At 40.4% G+C, this 20,060-nt stretch overlaps 1 pseudogene; it reads right to left on the reverse strand.

Moving 5' to 3' along the window:
* Positions 1-2,576: 2,576 nt before the first annotated feature.
* LOC149188209 (uncharacterized) lies at positions 2,577-4,118 on the reverse strand (annotated as a pseudogene).
* Positions 4,119-20,060: the final 15,942 nt, after the last annotated feature.

Consider the following 20,060-nt stretch of genomic DNA (forward strand, 5'->3'; position numbering starts at 1 on the left):
TAAAACTTCGGGAATGAGTAATCATTAGGCTCCTGGCAGACGCACCAAAATGTTACATAAAGGATAATAACAAAATCAGTACTAAGGGCTGCTACTTAGCAAGATTATGTATAACTATTTCAAACCTAGCTTTAGACTAAGGTTTAGCCTCCTTAGTCAGAGAGGGCTCTCTCACAGATTTTTGATATGCATTAAGGGTAAGAAAAGATGGTTAACTCTTTAAACAGTAGATGAAATTTAAGCTGGTTGGAAATACAAAACAACACTTCTTCCATTGGGCTCATGGAGTCATACACTTCTGCAGTAAACTATTGATCACTTAATCATAGAAGCCAAGGCATATAACGTTTAACACTCAAAACATCTCTCCAAAAACTCAACTCATAAATAAGCACAGGAAGTTTGAGCACTAGGTGAATTCACAGTGATTGCATATTTAGTGAGCTGTAAAATACATAAAAGATAATGACAAAACCACACATGTTCTGAGCCATAAACATATAATGAATCTTGGGAAGAAAAAGTAACTCTTGTATTACTGTCAAAGTCTTCTTACACAAGCTGATAAAAACTCTGTTTTTTTATAAAATCTCCAACCCTACTTACATCAGAGTTTTCACTATATATAGGAAAACCCAAAACTAAAACTATCTTGAGTCTCCTCAACAAGCATGAGGGGAGAACTCGTTGATCTACCATTAATTAACCTTATCTATTTCTAAACAAACTTATTAAATACATGAAGTGTTGGGCTGTAAATACATAGAATCCCAATTACATTGCAAGTCCAACTCTATCTCCTCATATGCATGATTCTCCTTGGATCCTTGAAGAAGATGTGTAAAACAGGAAATTAAAAACTGCATCTACAGCAGTTTCATAGCGCAACCTTTAGTCACTCGTTTCTCCCAGCTCATAATTAATTTCAAGAAAATGAAAGAGGTTCTTCTAGCTCAGTATGTTAGGAATAAAAACCTCTTTCAGTTTTTGAAAATATTCTTTCAGCCGCGGTAAATACCTCCTGGAAGCTGACTGCTTAAAACAGAGAAATATGCCTTATTTGCCTTGTTTCAATATCATGATGACAGGACCTTGAGTCAACACATGAAGCCTGAATGCAAACATTTGTTACAATATCATCTGCTAGTTCAGTGCCAATGGCAAAACTCAAGTTTTCTTCACGTTGTCTTGGAGAGAGAAAGCATGTGTGCTTGAAATCATAATCATTGTAATACAATGGTGAACCTTCCAAAATGCAGAGAAACTTGGGCATGTCTCAGCAATAGCACGAAGTGATGATGGCACCAAATGGTGGAAAGAAGACCACTCCTGCTCAAGCCTAGGAGCAATTGAAGCAAAATCATGTGTCTGAGTTGTGAAGATATCATTGCCAGCCACTTGAATGAGTCGTTGCAATCGATGCTTGTCCTTCAAAATCTGTTCCCAAAACAGAATTGCACAAAAATTTGCCATAAGAGTCTTTGTATGATATGAAGAACCAACAGATCCATTAGCATCATTATAATAGCTGTCCACATATTTATTGAACAAAGATTGCTGCCCAAATGGCTGTATGATAGGCATTGGTCGTGCATCCATCAATAAACCAATTATTGCACCCTCTCTAAGAAACCCACACTGACCAAACTTAATGACAAGCATTGATGCCTCCAAAGAAAGGGGAAGACTCCCAAGCAAATTGCCATATAATGTTGGTTCATACTTTCCCCTATGATGAGATGGTGCCTTCAGAGCATCTAAAGAAACCAACAAATCTAGTGCATCTTGAAAAACAGAACGCTGCACTAAGGAACTCGGCAGTGCAATCACTTCAACCCTTTCATTCTTACCAAGATCTTTAATGTAGTCCCTGTATCTTGTTATATCTGCACCTTTGGGGATTAGGTTGTTTTGCAGCTGCAACACTTCAGACTTTTCCCTTGTCTCTGCTTGGTAATAGTGGTGGATGCAAAGCATAAAAGTTACCATCGCACTCAAAACACTCCTTCACCTGTAATATTTCCCTTCAGATTCAGAACTGATGACAAGCATACATGCAGGAGCTTGAGAACATGCCACCTGTAAAATGCATCCACCCCAGAGCTATTTTGCATGACAGTTGCTATGGATTCGAACAAATCCCCAATTTTGTAGCGCAGCCAGTGCAAAATATGGATTATGCGCTACGAAATCACCTAGAAGATGTTGCGCTGCGAAACTTTCTTCAAGCTAGTCTGAAAGATTTTGGCAACAGAATTTTCAGTGATAACACAACAAAAATTTAAAATTGGATTTGAATATTCAACCTTTTTAGGCATCCACCTGTCTTGACCTGATTGACTGTTGGTAGCTCCAGATGATGTTCTTGCATACCCTTTAGACGTTTCCCCTTTCAAAATTCCTGCTCATAATTCAAACTGCTCGATTTGAGTTAAAATCATCACCTACAGCAGTTTCGTAGCGCGCTACGAAACTGCTGAATTATTTAAAACAGCTTGCCTTTAACCCGAGAACTTTATTAGCCGAGTATTTGATTGCCAAAACTCCTTCAGACTTTCCGCATGTTGAATAGGAATTTATATATCCTTAATTGGAGTCTGAACCATTGACCAAAAAGTAAAATTTGGTCTGATAAATCTGTCTGAGCATTTCAGTAAATATGGGTCAAATGGAAAGAACATGTCGAGTCTCTCAACACCCCCAAAGGCCTTGGATTCCTCTGTTTCAATTATGTTCTTTGAACTTGTGAAGCCTAAAACGTCAAATAGATGAACTGCTTTAACCTGCCTTAGAAATTCTTCTACGACTGATGGCAAACAAATCTTTAAAGGATTCAACTTGTGCTCAATAATCTTTTTCAGTGGTAACTTCTCTAACAGTAATCTCTGTTCAGGATCATCTATAAGCAACTTCATTCGGAAGCAAAGTATATACATAACAGCCTGACATGCTGAATAGAATACCCCATGCACTCCTGGATTCACAGGCTTCCTCTCCTCGTTATGATTATACGAGTATTGCAAGCACCAATCCACCAACCTTCTTAATGATGCAGAAACAACAGATAAAGGTAGGTATTTAGCACGAGACAAATAACTAGATAGGTAAGCAGCTGCAGTCATCCTTGTATTCCGTGGGCGAGATTTATTGACAAAAATATCACACAGCATTGAAGCAAAGTTTGCACCGCATGTCTTTGGAGCCAGAGAGCATAGATAGAAGACAAGAAACTGAGTAAACTTAGACTTGTGAGTATTCAAAATAGTTGATTGAAATGAGTGCATGAGTGTATCATAGATCTGTGGCAGGCGACCCTCATCAGCACATAATTTCAGATGTTCTAAAGTCATTTCCATTAATACATCCATCTTATCTGCAACACCCCCCAGACTCTGCATAGAAGAAGGTTTTGGCAATTCAACATTTGCCTCGCTACCAGGCTTCCCAGGTTCTTCATTTTCTTCATCATCTTCCATTTCCATGTCAAATATGTACACCTTGCTTGAGTCTTCATGTAAAATGTGTTCCCATTTTATTTCAACATCAATTTCAATAAGCCTGTCCACCACTGCCATAAGTAATCTACTACCAATAATTTCCCCAACAGCACTGCTCTCCACTCTAAGCATGTTCTCAACATACAAGGCATTCCAGTCTTTATGAATAACTCTGTGTGGCATCCTTCGAATAATTATTGGTTGCAACCTTAATGAAGCAGTTGGCACAAGCTCTGCAATTTGTTGTATTGCCAAATGCACTTGGTCCAGAATTTCGCTTTTCCTTGCTAGCTGTTCTGTTTTCTTCTGGAGGAGTTGGTCTGCAGTTAGCCCACCTAAAATCAAGCGCCTGGTAAGGGAATCCATGAAGGTGGTAATCCACATGAAGGCGGAAGAAAATTCTTGACAAGCATGTCTAAGCACCTATCCACTAATCCTCCATTTGATGTCACCAAATTGATGATAACTTCCGCTAACCCATCTGCTACATCCAAACTGAAATTCCAAAAGCTCATACCAAGCACAAAACTAAGAAGAGAACCATGGTGGTGTTCATTAATAGAGGAGACTGACTGAGAAAGGGCCTTCAATGTCATCACAAAAGCTGCTTCCTGAGAAGGGTCCCCATGTCACACGGAATCAGTCAATAGTGTGGACACAACCGACCTTCCTAGAAGCCTAAGACTTTCTAGTGACAAACAAGACAAACGAGAACAATCCTTCTCTAAATATGCATTACAATATGAGAAATCAAGTGTTTAGTTCTTACCTATAACCCAACGCTGTTGTAGTAGTCCAGCTTCGTTGATCCGGATGAGCTCCTCCTTCTCTTCGAAACCTGCATTCACTAACAATCAAACGATTAAATAGCACCTGAATATCACATAAAATAAAACATATTTAACATATAGACCAAAGAGTATATGAAACAACTCATACATAACAAATTGTTGAGAAGAATGGACTTATTTGTATTAAAAGGTAACAAAAGAAACCATTACAACCTGAGCCTTGGTGTTGTGCAGGTCCCTCCTAGGGTCCAACAAGAGTTCTCCTTTACTCTGATCAGCTCACCCACTTCCAAATGGAACAAGCAAGGATGGGAATCTCTCCTCACAAGCTTCTACAAGGAAGTCCTAATTCCAGCAGCATCTACCCTTAGGAATGTTTAGCTTTCAACCCCACCCTTCCTTCTGGCCCAATGCCTGTATTTATAGTGCTCAAGAGGAAGTTAATCAGGTCCACCATCAATGGGATAATCCCCTCTTTGGATGGGATAGCTCCTCTCTTGATGGGATAAGTTCCTCTTTGGTAGGGATACATGAACCATATGGAGGCGCTCAATACATGTCAAACAACCTTCTAGAATGCTCTAGAAATGACCACAAGTAACTTTTTAAAGATGAAACTTGCGCATTTTGACCTTTACAGGGGGACGCACCTGCCCCTTTACATACAGAGCGTACAAGTACGCAGTTATTGTGAACATTGGGTGCGTACCCGCAGGCAAGGTTAAGAGAACCTGTGTACCTAGAGATAAATACATTTATAAAGACTTTCTCTCTCTTTTGGAGTTTGACATGGAGAGAAGAGGCTTAAGACTTGCCCAGGAGGTTAGCATAGCTGTTGATAGAGCCATACTAACTGTACATAGCCATGGTGACATTTTTTAGTGTAACAGATTGCCCCCTAAAGTGTGAAGCCTGTAGTAGATTAGGGTTTTGTAAATCTAGGAAGGGTGAAGTGATTTATCATTTCAAGGATTATCTCGTGGAGAGCCTGGTCAGAACCTGAAATTTTCAACACAAAATACATGTATAAGATTATATCATCACTGAGGTAGGCATTCCCATACTCAGATCAAAACTTTAACTAACAGACTAACTACTCTGATACAGGAATGATCTTGCAGTACATCATAATCATAGACTTGTGTAGACACAGTATGGACGCAACCATCTGTTTATAATTGGTCTACTATATAATGAATACAAAACTCCTCGCAGCCCTGATGGTGGAAACTAGATCCAGGGTCTTCTTTTCTACTTCCCGAATTGGTACGATTCTAACCATGCGAATAAATGAGTTGATGTCGAAGATGGTAGAAACCACTTGATTACCAGTCGATGATGTAAACTGTTAACAAGTGTGAGAGAGACCACTAGTAATGTCAATGGTTCTCAAAGTACGCAGTACAATCCATGAGATGTGAATGAATGAGTTGATGTCGAACATTTCACGGAATCCTTCGATCGAAAGTCAATGATGTAAACTGACGTCAAAGGCGAGAAGCCTGCCATTGATGCATGCAGACTTCAAGGCACTGACGATTTCTAAGTCATATTTCTAGATAATATGCTGATGTCGATAGAAAGAGACCCGTTGTAGGCAAGACCACAACACGAAATCATAGTTCAAGTTGAAGAAAATGTTGCTGTAAGGACTAACTCAGTGATGGTCAAAATGGATGACAAAGTATTTTGCAGATGAAATTTTTGTTTGTAGACCTCTTGAACACATAATGACACAACAGATGGCTTGGTAATGAGTGACTCAAAGTTAATCCCCGAAACCCGACTGAAGACTTTCAATGTGGTTTGATCAACTGTGAGGCAAAGGATTTCCCAACCCAGGTGAATGAAAAGTGTCGTGTTCAAGAGTGGTAGTAAGGTTTCTTCTGAGACAAAGGATAACAAATGGGCTCATTCTTCTCTCTTTTCCCCCACCATTTCTGGTAAGTACCTCTTTATTTTTAACAAGCTTGAGGAGGATAACATATGCTTGGTTATAAGCTCATCCTTCGGATGAGTCCAACCTAGTTTTGATTCGAACCCTAGGAAGGAGTGGTTCGTTCCTGTTTGCAATTGAACAGGTCCTTTACTGTGAAATTTTAACGAGCCCAGTATAGGAGAAACTCGGCGTTTTTCAATTTTAGAGAGTCTGAAAAACTTAAGAAGACTCCAGGTTAAACTTTTTCGTAAAGTTGTGTCCCCCAAGCCCGAAAAAGTATAAAATAATACCTGGGAGAACCGCTTGATCTTGCAACCAAGAAGTACTTTCATGATTAGTGCCACTGACCTGAAAAGTAAAAAGCGATCAAGGATACATCGTTTTATTTCTAGTATCGAGTTTGAAACGACAAAAACCCGGCAATCTTTTCCTATTTTTTACGGTCAGAAAAGGGCTGTAAGGGGACCGTCTTCTAATTCTGTTTTAACGAGTGTAAAAGAAACGCTCGGCAATCCTTTCATATTTTAGGAGTTTGAAAAGGGCTTAAAAGAGAACTCCAAGGTTTCACTTTTTCGTAAGTTTTAACGAGTTCGAAAAAATGATAAAAATGTACTCATGGTTTTCATTTTTTCATAAATTTTAATGAGTTTGAAAAAATGATAAAAATGCACTCATATGGCCGACTTTCAATTTAATTTACGAGCAGGAAAAGACGGAAAGAACTCGGCATTTTCATTTGTTTCACGAGAATGAAAGATGGCAAAATAATCTCGAGATTTTCATGAGTTTAACGAGTCTTGAAAATAACTGAAATTGACTCGAGATAGGTTTCATTTTTACGAAAGCTTGAAACAGAGAAAAACTATGCTTCATGCCCCCTAAGCGTAACTGCTAGAGTGCATGCCTCCCCAACTTCATTTCATTCAATGAGGTGGATGGAATGAAGGTTGAGTTACGAGATCATTTGAAAGACTGGACTTAAAACAAAAAACTGAAATAACTAACCTAAATATACAACTTAACATCTATGAGATCTAGTCAAACTCTCGACTCAATTAGAGGAGGATTTGTTTCATTTTTTAACGAGCTTGACACAGGAAAAGAACTATGCTCGGATTCGGTTTCATGTTTACGCAAGCTTGAAACGAAAAACTATGCTTGTTATGAGTTCACATGGCCCCAGCATAATGACGCAAAACGAGGTACATGCCCCCCAAGCTTCATTGCATTCAATGAGGTGGATGGAATGAAGCTTTACTTTCAAGATCTTGGAAAGACTTGTGGGAGTTGTTTCATTTTTTAGTGAGGTTGACACAGGAAAAGAACTATCCTCAAAACCCTTGTTTCATTTTTTAAACGAGCTTGACACAAGATAAGGAACTGTGCTCATAACTACTCTCTACAATCTACCTAACAAAAAAAACTCTACTCTAAAAACCTTGATTCATTTTTTAACGAGCTTGACACAAGACAGGGAACTATGCTCAAGACTCCTTGTTTCATTTTTTAATGAGCTTGACACAAGACAAGGAACTATGCTCCAGAAGTTCGCATGCCCCCAGCATAACGATGCAAAGTGAGGTACATGCCCCCCAGGCTTCATTGCATTCAACCAGATGGATGGAATGAAGGTTAACTTTCAATATTTAACTTGAAAAGGGAGTTGTTTCATTTTTAAGGAGGTTGACACAAGAAAAGAACTATCCTCATACCTGATTCATTTTTTAACGAGGTTGACTCAGTAACAGGAACTATCCTCATACCTGATTCATTTTTTAACGAGGTTGACTCAGTAATAGGAACTATCCTCAAAACCCTACTTTCTACAATCTACCTACATATCCTAAAATCTAGCTGATTCATTTTTTAATGAGGTTGACTCAGTAAAAGAACTATCCTCATACTAGCCTGTTTCATTTTTTAACGAGGTTGATACAGGAAAAACTATCCTCGTGGACACCTGTTTCATTTTTTAACGAGGTTGATACAGGAAAAAACTATCCTCGCGCACACTGATCATGGCTTCCAACTGGAGGAATGACATGTCAATGGACACACCTTGACCATGGCTTCCAAGAGGTCTTCATCAGAAGGAAGAATAGTTCTCTGGAAGGAACACATGTCAAGGGACTCAAAAGGGATAAGAACATCGTGTTCATGTAATCCCATAGAGTTTTCCATGTCAATTACCGAATCTAAATCAAAGGAAGATGAGCAAATAGTGGGAGGCTCACTTTCATCGGTAACTGAAAACATGGGACCAGTTGCCACATAATTAACCCGTGGCAGGGTAGATACCACTTTATACTCATGAACATTTAGGGCTGTCATATTATTGGTAGTTGAAACAAGACTAGGGAACGAAAGATGGTCTACAGTCACAATATGGCCATTATGAGGGAAAGACATCACGCGAAAGAGTGTCGATACGATAGCTTTCATTGCATAAACATAGTCTCGCCCAAGGAGTAAATTGAAATCCAAGGGACCTCGAACTACCATAAGATCAATACAGACAGTTTTACCTTCCAAGGTAATAGAAAACTTAGGAAGGATCCCTAAAGGTTCACTAATGGTTCTATTAAAAGCTTTCAGATTCTGCGTAATAGGCGCAAGCTGAGGGGAACCCAAAGCTTTCCAAACAGTTGAGGATAAAATACTAACAGAAGCACCTTCATCTACCTGTGTATGATGTATGTCCCTACCACCAGCCTAGACAATGATTTGGAAAGGGATGGAGGAAGGAAGACGAGGTTCTGTCAGTCTATTCCAATCAAAGGAAAAGACCTCAGTGCTTGGAGGGGGTTCTGTAGAAACAGGTGAAATGCCCCCCGACATAGAAGAATCTGATGTAACAAGAAGAACATTAGCGGTATGAAATTTACTCTCGAAAGGGAGAGTGTGATCGACCGAATGTGAAGTTGAATCGACCACTTGATCAACTAATGGATCATCAACCTGAGTAACATGAGTTTCACTCTCCAATGGGAGATTGTGATTGACTGTACTTGATATTAGATCAATCACTCCGTCAGTTGACGGTAGGTTGGGAGAAATTTTACGGTAACCAGTTGGAAATTCTTGCTGTGGAACAGTAAGGTTTTCCAACAATTTTGAGGCTTCATCCATGTGAGGGAAAATGTGAGTTTGATGACTCCCTTTGCATAACTTACAAGGAAACCTAACTTTACCCTTTTTCCCAGGAACCTGACTATCACCGGTTGATGGATCAATGGAAAGTTGATGAGATTTTTCTGACCATACTTCCAAGACTTTTGGAATACCAGGACAATTGACAAGGAAGTGGTCACCCTTACAAAGCCTGCAAGGGTATTTGGGTTTACGATGCATGTTGGAGGTTTCCTCAACACAACTAACACTTACAGCCACGGTTGGTTGGTTGACCTCTTTCTTATCTTGCTTCTTCTTCTTCTTCTTCTTCTTCCCTTTCTCCTTCTTCTTAGCCTCCTGGTTACTAGCATCAAGGCTTTTACCAAGCGAAGAGGATGAAATGGAGAAAGAAAAATTAGGCGAAGAAGGTAAAGGGTCAACAGAAGGTTGGTGATGTTGAGATGGTGAACTCTGTTGAGGTGAAGCATCCGGTTGAGGTGGAACAATTGGAGTATTTTGGGCCAACGAAGTTGAAAATAACCATATCGGTAAACCTATTGTAAATCCAGGTAATGAAAAAGTAGCCATATAAGGAGGACCAACATTTCCAAAGTAAGGAAAAGTACTAGGATTCTCATTAGGAGGGGTTCCTAGGTTGATAAATTCCGGAACATTTGCCATTATATTCAACTTCAGTGAATTTTATTAACAATTTAAAACTAAAATTAACAATTCACAATTCACACCTAATAATTAAAATTCACAATTCACACCTATGGTCTCTAAAAGTAAAAACAAACAAATTAACACGCGTTATCAAATCTAGGAGTCAAACCACACACAAACAGTAACCTTCCGGACCAAAAACACTAGTTGGTGATGAAGCCCAACATCGCAGAATTCAGTACAGAAGTGGCGGGTGGAATAGTTACCCCGGCAACCTGCTTAATGAATAGACTGGACCAAGTTCCTCCACTTTAACCGTCTCGAGTGAAGTGAACCCCCCAGAAAATCCAAGTGAGTCTAGCCGACGTCTGCTTCAGGTACAGTGGGATCTTCCCTCCACCGTCACCTTGGGTAGAATCCTAAGATTATGGCCACTAAGGTTACCAACAGCAACAAATACACCTGGGGGAACAGTCTACACTCCGACAGCACGCAAGGGCAGAGTATCAAGCTCAATCCCCTTACCGGCTCCTTGACAACAATCCAAAGTTTACCGATAAGTGACCCCTGGCTCCTCGACAATGGTTAATCCGAGGTTTACCGTTTGTAATACGTGCGTGTCTGGCGTCGTTCCCAACGAGGGAGGATTGATCCCCTCACTGGTTCGGACACGAGCTCGTGCTTCTCCTTTAAGAGGAGCTTTCCCAGAGTATAAATGCAACAGTTGGATTTATCCTACCACAAGATAAGCTACTTGTTTGGTTTTGCTGTCTTGGAGAGTTAATTACTCTCCTACTCCAAGACACTAGCCTAAGCTATGTTGGTGTTTCAGAGCCCTAGAAATGTAAAAATTACTAGATGAATTTTAATTAAGCGCTGTGTTATTAAGGCTGTTATTACTCAAATGGGTAAATGGATACGAAACCAATGGTGTTATGACCCGACTCAACTGAATGCAATCGAATATGATAATGTAATCTTTTCAATTCGATGAATCCTAACTAAAGTAAGGAGAGAGTTTCCATTCACTTCCAACAATGCAAAAATTGATCACTAAGAGAAAATATAACAAATTCTCTAATGCACTAATTTTATCAAGAAAAACTAATGCAAATCAATTCCAAACCTTTTTTTTTATTTTATTTTTGTGTAAATTCAAATCAAAGAAAACTAATCTAAATCTACGATTGATTTTTCAGAATGTAAACTATGCAATTGTAATCTATGCACAATTCACTTGAAAAGTACGCAAATGTAATCTATGCACATTTTTCATTCATATTCTGAAAATGAGAATTCTAATTATGCAAATGTGATCTATGCAAGAGAATTCTCAGACACAAGATGATTCTAATGTGATCTAAGAATGAATCAAGTGCAAGTCGAGAGAGTTCCAAAGATCAAAAATAAAAACACTCAAAGGCGATTAACACTCATACACAATTTAGCCCCCCCCCCGGCGAATGAGGGGGAAATTTTTTTTTGCAAAAACAAAAGCAAAAAGATGCAAAATTGTGAAAATACTGAGAGAAACCTCCAAGTAATGACCAAAGGAAAACAAATCAAGAATTTCTCAAGAAAGAGACTCAAGACACCCTATTGATGAAAGCTTAGAGCAGAAATGCCAATGAAACAAGCCTAGGTGAAGATTTATGGCAGGTAACCAGTGGATCTGGGCAGTAAAAACAAATTGAAAACAAAATCTAAAGAGCAAAAAAGCAAAAATTGAAATTTTCTCAAAAATGGCAGGGGTACGCAGGTCATCTGTTCACACAGGCGCGGGTACGCACTGTGTCGTCTGCGAAACCAGAGATTCTGGGTTCGATCCCCAGTGGAGTCGCCATTTTGTCACATGGAATTAGTCAATAGTGCGGACACAACTGACCTTCCTAGAAGCCTAAGACTTTCTAGTGACAAACAAGACAAATGAGAACAATCCTTCTCTAAATATGCATTACAATATGAGAAATCAAGTGTTTAGCTCTTACCTATAACCCAACGTTGTTGTAGTAGTCCAGCTTCGTTGATCCGGATGAGCTCCTCCTTCTCTTCGAAACCTGCATTCACTAACAATCAAACGATTAAATAGCACCTGAATATCACATAAAATAAAACATATTTAACATATAGACCAAAGAGTATATGAAACAACTGATACATAACAAATTTTTGAGAAGAATGGACTTATTTGTATTAAAAGGTAACAAAAGAAACCATTACAACCTGAGCCTTGGTGTTGTGCAGGTCCCTCCCAGGGTCCAACAAGAGTTCTCCTTTACTCTGATCAGCTCACCCACTTCCAAATGGAACAAGCAAGGATGGGAATCTCTCCTCACAAGCTTCTACAAGGAAGTCCTAATTCCAGCAGCATCTACCCTTAGGAATGTTCAGCTTTCAACCCCACCCTTCCTTCTGGCCCAATGCCTGTATTTATAGTGCTCAAGAGGAAGTTAATCAGGTCCACCATCAATGGGATAATCCCCTCTTTGGATGGGATAGCTCCTCTCTTGATGGGATAAGTTCCTCTTTGGTAGGGATACATGAACCATCTGGAGGCGCTCAATACACGTCAAACAACCTTCTAGAATGCTCTAGAAATGACCACAAGTAACTTTTTAAAGATGAAACTTGCGCATTTTGACCTTTACAGGGGGACGCACCTACCCCTTTACATACAGAGCGTACAAGTACGCAGTTATTGTGAACATTGGGTGCGTACCCGCAGGCAAGGTTGAGAGAACCTGCGTACCCAGAGATAAATACATTTATAAAGACTTTCTCTCTCTTTTGGAGTTTGACATGGAGAGCAGAGGCTTAAGACTTGCCCAGGAGGTTAGCATAGCTATTGATAGAGCCATACTAACTATACATAGCCATGGTGACATTTTTTAGTGTAACACCCCAGCTTCAATATTATTAAGGTCTTGAAGGAGTTGATTATAACATGTTGCATTCCCCTGTGAGTTGGAGATTAGAGCCTGGCGTATCCATAATCTGGCAACAGAAAGCACCTCTTTGTCAGTTGCAGTGCTCGTGCCCATCCCTGTCAATCGATTAATGTCCGGGGCTTCGACCTGCATACCCATCAAATGGCAGCGGCAATAACTATTGAAATTTCTTCTAAATTATTGGGGATTTGTGGCTAGAACAACAAATTTGCTACTGTTCTACCGCTCTATATTTTTTAATTGCCGAATTTCTTCGAGCCCGAGATGAAAAATCCCTTCAAACACCTACTAGATTGGACCGTGAATATGTCAATCTAGAAAACTGATGTTAAAACGCAATGGAGTTTTAGCGCGTTGCTTGAAGTCATTCAATGGAACTAATGTCGGCTGGCAAGCTATCAGGATGACAGCTGGGGTGAGATTTGCTATGGATCAGCACGAATTCCCGATTTCACAGCGCAGTTAGTGCAAAATCGGTGTTTTGCGCTACGAAATCACCTAGACAGAGGTTTCTGCGCTGTGAACTTTGAAATAAGATTGACATATGGAGCTTAGGTGCGGTGTGAGACCATTGATGGACTAAAACAGAGAATTGACCCCATTCGACACACTAGCAAGACTCTTAACAAGACTTTAAAACAAGATGAAAAGACTAGGCCCAAAACTAACACCAACCCTTTGACAGATAATCGAACTGAGGTGAACAATTTAAAATTTTTTCCTTGAGTGATAACAGAAGGCATGACAACAGTTTTAACCAGACAACACTAGACTCATGAACACTACAGAGTGTTTAAGATACAGAGATGCAATGGCGTCAGGGTATATAGGCTAAAAACTCATAGGTTGGTAGGGTTCATATTGAGAGGCTATCAAAATGATGGTTTATCTAAGGGAGTGCCATGTTCAAGGGAACTTTTGTTACCAAACCATGCTTCAAGATACGGTTGTATTTCCATTTTCCCCATCTTATTTTTAATGAGTCCAGATGGGTAAACTCATCGATCTTTTCATGTTTAGAGAATCTGAAAAGGATCGCAAAAATAATGCCTCTTTTCCCTATCTGATTAGTTTAATGAGTCCAGACATGCAAACTTGTCGATTTTTTCATCTTTTAAGAGTTTGAAAAGTATCGTAAAAAGAATGACTCTATATCTTGTCTGTGTATTTAAATAGTCCAGACTTGATAACTTGGTGATATTTTCATCTTTAGAGACTCTAAAAAGATTGTAATGAGAGACTCCATGGTGGTCCCTTTGTCATAGTTGTTAAACGGGTGCAACAAAAGGTTAATAGTATACCCGTATTGGCTAATTTTCCGTATTTAATCTACTAAACCTGGATAAAGAGAAACCTTTTTCCAATAGATTTCGATCTCATTTTGTTACAAGTACGAGGTGGTGGACTAAACTCATGTTTTGTCGTGACACTCTAATGAGCTTAGTAACAAAAACTCGGGATTTTTAATTTTTTAACAAGCTTGAAAAAAGTACCTGAAAGAATGCTCAGGTCATCTTTAGCATGTTTAACGAGCAGAAAGACACAACTCAGGATTTTTTCAGTTTAAAGAGCGAGAAAAAAATGCCTAAAAAAGGATGCTCCATTTGGTCTTTTTCAGTTTATGAGCTGGTACTAAACCATAAAAGAGGTGCTCAGAGCATCGTTTGCATATGTTTAACGAGTGCAAAGGATGAAAAACTCGAGGATGTTTGTATTGTTTAAAGAGCAATAAAATATCCCAAAAAAGTGCTTTAAAAGTTGTGGTATACATGTTTAACGAGCTCTACCACAAAAACTCGGAGGTATTTATATTTTTTAAAGATCCATAAAATGTCTCCAAAAGTCCTCTATTTATCGTTGCATAGATTTAACGAGCACAAGGACAAAAGCTCAAGGACGTTCATATTTTTTAAAGAGTAATAAAATATCCCTAATAGTGCTCTACTCATATTTTTAGTAGTTTAACGAGGCCAAAGAAGAAAACTCGAGGTTTTTTGGATTAACGAGCAAGAAAAATACCATAAAAATAATGCTCGAGCTTTCTTGATCTCATGTTGACATTAGAAGGGTCTATGCCATGCATTTTCTCATAAGACCAAGGAAAAACATTGCAGATGTCCCTAAACGGGTAGGTGAAGCTCACAATTTCTTTAGGATTGTGATTGGCTCCACTCTGTATGTTTTCCACCATGCCTGTCATGACAGAAATATCGGGGAGCAATGTGTGTGAAATATTGCTCCTATTTCCTTCTGAGTCAAAAAGTTGGATAGCCATATATGGTGAGGAAACAATTTGATGTGCATCAGGTGACAATATTTTAAGAGGCATCATGTCCGAATCAGATATCGAAACATGATGGTGCGAATCCTCCCAAGGTCACTTTTCTAACCTTGTGATCTCTCTAATAGCTTCATCCACCGATAGGACTTGATTGAGTGGATCGACAAAGGGAGCAGTTATGGGAGGGCTAGTGGTACTGTTGGCCGAAACCAAAGTGACTGGAGATTTGGATGCAATTTGAATGGCTTCGCAGGTCAATTCAGCTGGTGATAGCAACATTTGTTCTCCGTACGTGTCAATGTTTGAAGGAGCTAGAAGGACCCATGGATTGGTCTGTTCATGAGGAACAGATGAAAGCATGTTGACCGATTGTGGAACCTTGGGCAACTGAAGAGGGAAATAGCCCATGAGGGAAGAAGCCTTCAATAGACCAGTACCGATACTGACGTAAGAGTCAGTTCCACCTCCTACTATGGGTACGAAGCCATTTGGTAATGGTGAATAATCAGGGCTGCAGAAAGACAACTGATCTATTGTAACTACCTTTCCATCCAATGGAAATTGGATGATGCGAAAGACAGTAGATACGACGACCCTCATGGCATATGTCCAACTGCGACCCAATAAGAGATTATAGTCGAGTTTTATGTCTACAACTTCTACGTCTACCATTACTGTTTTCCGAGCCAAAGCGATGGGAAAACTAGCTAAGTATCCTTTTGGGACAAAGGTGTGGCCGTCGAAAGCTTTAAGAGAGTTCAACGGCGGGGATAGGGTTGGGGAACCCAGGGCAAGCCAACATGAAGCCGACATGATGCAAGTTGAAGCACCTTCATCGATGACAGTTCGATGTATACCTTTATCCTTCGAAGTGATACGCACCTAAAACGCAAGCTGGTGCGAAATGGGAGGTTTACACTTGTCCATGTCGAATATAGCAAGCGTGGAATTCGTAGGGTCAATACCCCTGATAGCCGAAAGCAAAGCTTTCCTTTAGCTAGGGCATGTTTGTAATACTTCGAGCACCGACATAGCCGACGGTGCTTGCACCAAATCCTCTACGATGTTGCAGTGTTGGGCAGAATGTGCAGATGTTTTGTGCGTTGTGCGTCGAAGTGCCCCTTTGAAGGGTCAGATTACAAAGTCCTCAACAGGCCTTTCGATTCACAAATCATTGGGCGGTGATGGGTTTTGACCTGCGGATGGATCTACTACTGGAGTGACAAGAGCTCCATAAGATTTGGTTCTTGTGGTGAGATCTACCATTCCAAATGTGTAAACGACAGCACTCCCTTCACCAGCTGAAGGGTGTTGCGAACTGTCGCTACCCCCTGACATGGGTTGCGGTTGGTTGGCAACGCGATTTTGCTGCTGTTGAGTAGGAAAGGATTTCTAAGAACAGTAAGTGCCTTACTAGAATCTATTTTGGCAAGGTAATCCATGCATTCTTGAAGATGCGGACAACGCCAGGTTATGTGATCTTCAAGACAGAGTTTACACGAATAGTTGGTGGGGCACCTTTATTCTTTTCCACATCAGTAGGTGTAGTGGCCTTATGTTTCGGGTTGGGCTACTTAGATGACTGCTCCTCAGAAGGAGCGGCCTTGTTCTATTTCTTCTTGTTCTTGCTACTAGATTTCTGTGTAGACTGCACAGAGTTAATCACAGTGGCAGGAAGAGCAGTCATTTTGGTAGAGGGGTCCACTGCCAACTTGGCAATGGACCCACTGAGTTGTTTTATAGTGCTCGTGGAGGTTGCGCCGACAATCCCGTCGGCATGCACTCCAGGGCGCTGAGCAGTGGGAGGATTGGGGCTACCGGGAGCATAAGGGATAATGTCGTAGAGAGTGCGAGACTGTGAATAAATTAAATCCAAGTGTTGGGCGTGACGTATGGATTGGTCCTCCGTGACTGCACCACCTAGAGCGACATCTCTAGCAATTTGCGGGAGAAATGACTTACAAAACGAGTATGTTAAGAGAAAATCAGGGATGGGAGCTTTGACTAACCTCCGCCTACATCTCCATTCATGGATATGATCGGATATGTGGGTCGGTATCCTGACGAAATGAAGTAAGGAGCTCCATCCATGTCTTATAATGGATAGGTAACTAAAATTGCTTTAGGAACTCCATTGCTAAAGCTTCAAAGGTATTCACTAATGCACGTGGTAACTCAATATACCACTTTGCAGCATTGCCAGTGAGGGTGCAGGGAAAAAGATGCAACTGGACACTATCATCCACCATGGAGTTAGAAACACACCGTATATGGTAGGTGGTGACGTGAGTGCCTGGATCCTCCCCTTGTTTTCTGTCGAACTTAGGAATATCTGCCGGTATTTTATGCATGATCGGCAGCCATTGTAGGTTATGGTAGATGGGGTCGTTAGTCAACTTGTATAAGTTGGGGATATCCAATGTTGCCAGAAAAGGCAAATTGTTGGGTTCCCTCGACTCAGACCATTGTGATGATGGATGACCTGAGGAGCTCTGCGCTCCACCCATCATTTGCTTCTCCATGTTGTACATGGGCTACGAGGTGTAACAGTTGCTTTACAGTACGGTGTTGTAAAGTGGATTACCATGAAGATTTTGATATTAGGTTATGAAGTTTCCCCTAGTATAAGCGATGCCCCCTTGACTCATCTGAGCTTGTGAGTAGGGTGCCCCCATAGATTGGGTGGGGATCCCTTGTGGATTCCCAACCAACACTGAACTAACCATATGGCTTTGATTGACAGAGGGAAAACTCATGTCAATCAGCGACTGTCCATGCATGCCTGAGAATGGTGGGGGAGCTGTGACATTCCTTGCCGCCATGTGCATATTTGGAACTGCCCCAGATATCTGAATCTGGGGGTTAGAACCATACATTGGCGGCCGACCTTAGTGTTGGTAAACTGGAACCATGCTCATAGTGCCACATTGAGTGTTATATGGAGCACTATATGTGGCACTAGTCGAAGGTATGCTTTGGCGCATCATAGGAGTGGAACTTGGCATCTTCTGGGTTCCGATGATAGAGGGTGTTATGTGAGTTGCAGTACCCCGGACAAATGGGATTGAGGGGTTTCACATTGCCAGTGTTGTGATGACCGTCAACTGGGGAGGTGGTAGAGGACTCACAGTGTCTCTATAATTCCACAACCCTTGAGGTGTCGACTAAATAGATGGGAGAGTTCCTCCCAGTGACGAGTGAAGTATTGCTACGATGGGAGCAATAACAGGATCCGACCGATTTGTAAGTGGAGTGTTAAAATGAGGAAGAAATCCTTCCGTGAAGAAATCCTCCTACAAACTAGAATTGTCGGTCATCCAAAATGATCTCGTGTGTGATTTAGGAGACTGACTCCTCAAAGATGAGGAATCCGAGTTAGTGGATCTCGGTAGATCCTCCACAGTGAGTGGAGGAAGTCCTAACAACCGTCTGGATTGACAGTGAGGGCCGGATGTAGCCACAATTACTGGTAAATTTTATCAAATAAATTTTAAGGTGATATTCTTTAAATCTCAAAAACAATAGCACTCAGGTACCTAAAAGGAAAAAATACACTAAAAATGATAATCAGCAAACAAAGTGAAATTACCTTGTCTGATAAACACTGATTGCTGGAGATGAAACCCAGTCTCTCAATGAGTAACAGAGAAGGATAGAAAAATGTACAGTTACGATTACTTTTGAGCTTCGCTCGAACCTCAGATTGAGGGGCCAAGTACTCTCGTGAAGATGAGCACCCTCCCAAAAGATGAAGACAAAGTAGGTCCGTTCGTTTGAGGTACCAAGATAGCTCGTCCCAGTCACCTTAGGTAAGTACCTAGAAGTATTTGCCACTGGAGATACCTCAAATCACAGACATTACCAAGGGGGACATAGTCGTAGATAGCACGCTGTGTGGGCAGGATACCTCAGTCCCCAACTCAGTTCCAAAATCCCTGAAGGGACCCCCGTTACACAGAATTCCCATAGGAGTTGTAAAAGAAGGCGAGCTACCTTTGATTACAATCTGATGTTGTCTCGTATTTCACTCTGTTGTGAGTGGAGTGGTCCTGGTAATATGAGTGTAGAAGGATTTTTCACTCTTTAACATCACTAATTTGATTTTCAACCTTGGGTAGTTGACTCACTCTCTTATCCCAAGGTCCTAATCTATCTCATGTTGGTTTGCTCTAAAAAAGAGTATCTGATTGATTTTAGTGTAAATTTTAGTGTACTTTTTTATATGTCTTCGGAGGGGGTGTTGACATATGAATATGATGAGACTCTCAACTCAATAGACCGTGAAGAACAATGCTTTGAAAAAAAATTCAATTTCTTATGCAAACAAGTCTTATTCTACACATGTATCGTTTCACATATTCATGTATTCGTCAGTGCATCTAAATTCATTCAACACTTTGCATAACCAAAAGTTCCTTTTCTCAATATTCCCTAACAACTATTGGACCAAAACAATGCAGCCTACAACTATTTCGACAAAAGGAGATGTATAGTTTATTAGCTTTTCTTTCAACAAAAAATTCTTTTATGAGAGAAAAACTAAAGCATTTTCTTAAAAAATAAATCTTAAGACACCAAATTTGTTAGCATGATACTGTTGCAGATCTTAATTTAGCCCTTGGGACAAGTTTCCCCCCCTTTTGGTCCACAAAATCTCTTAAAAAACATGGAAATGGGTCACTAACGCTCTGTCTATGTGTAAACAAAGCTTTAGTCTAGCCACTAACACTCTCTGTGCACAGTCAAAGAGCTTTATGAAGCTCTGTCTAGACCAGTAACCTACGTTACTGAGAGAAAGAGCTCAAAAAGTGGGCTTTTGGGATCATT

Source organism: Pinus tabuliformis, chromosome 3_1, assembly GCF_031772625.1.
Source record: "Pinus tabuliformis cultivar Carrire ecotype Pingquan chromosome 3_1, CPIR1, whole genome shotgun sequence".
NCBI lineage: Eukaryota > Viridiplantae > Streptophyta > Pinopsida > Pinales > Pinaceae > Pinus > Pinus tabuliformis.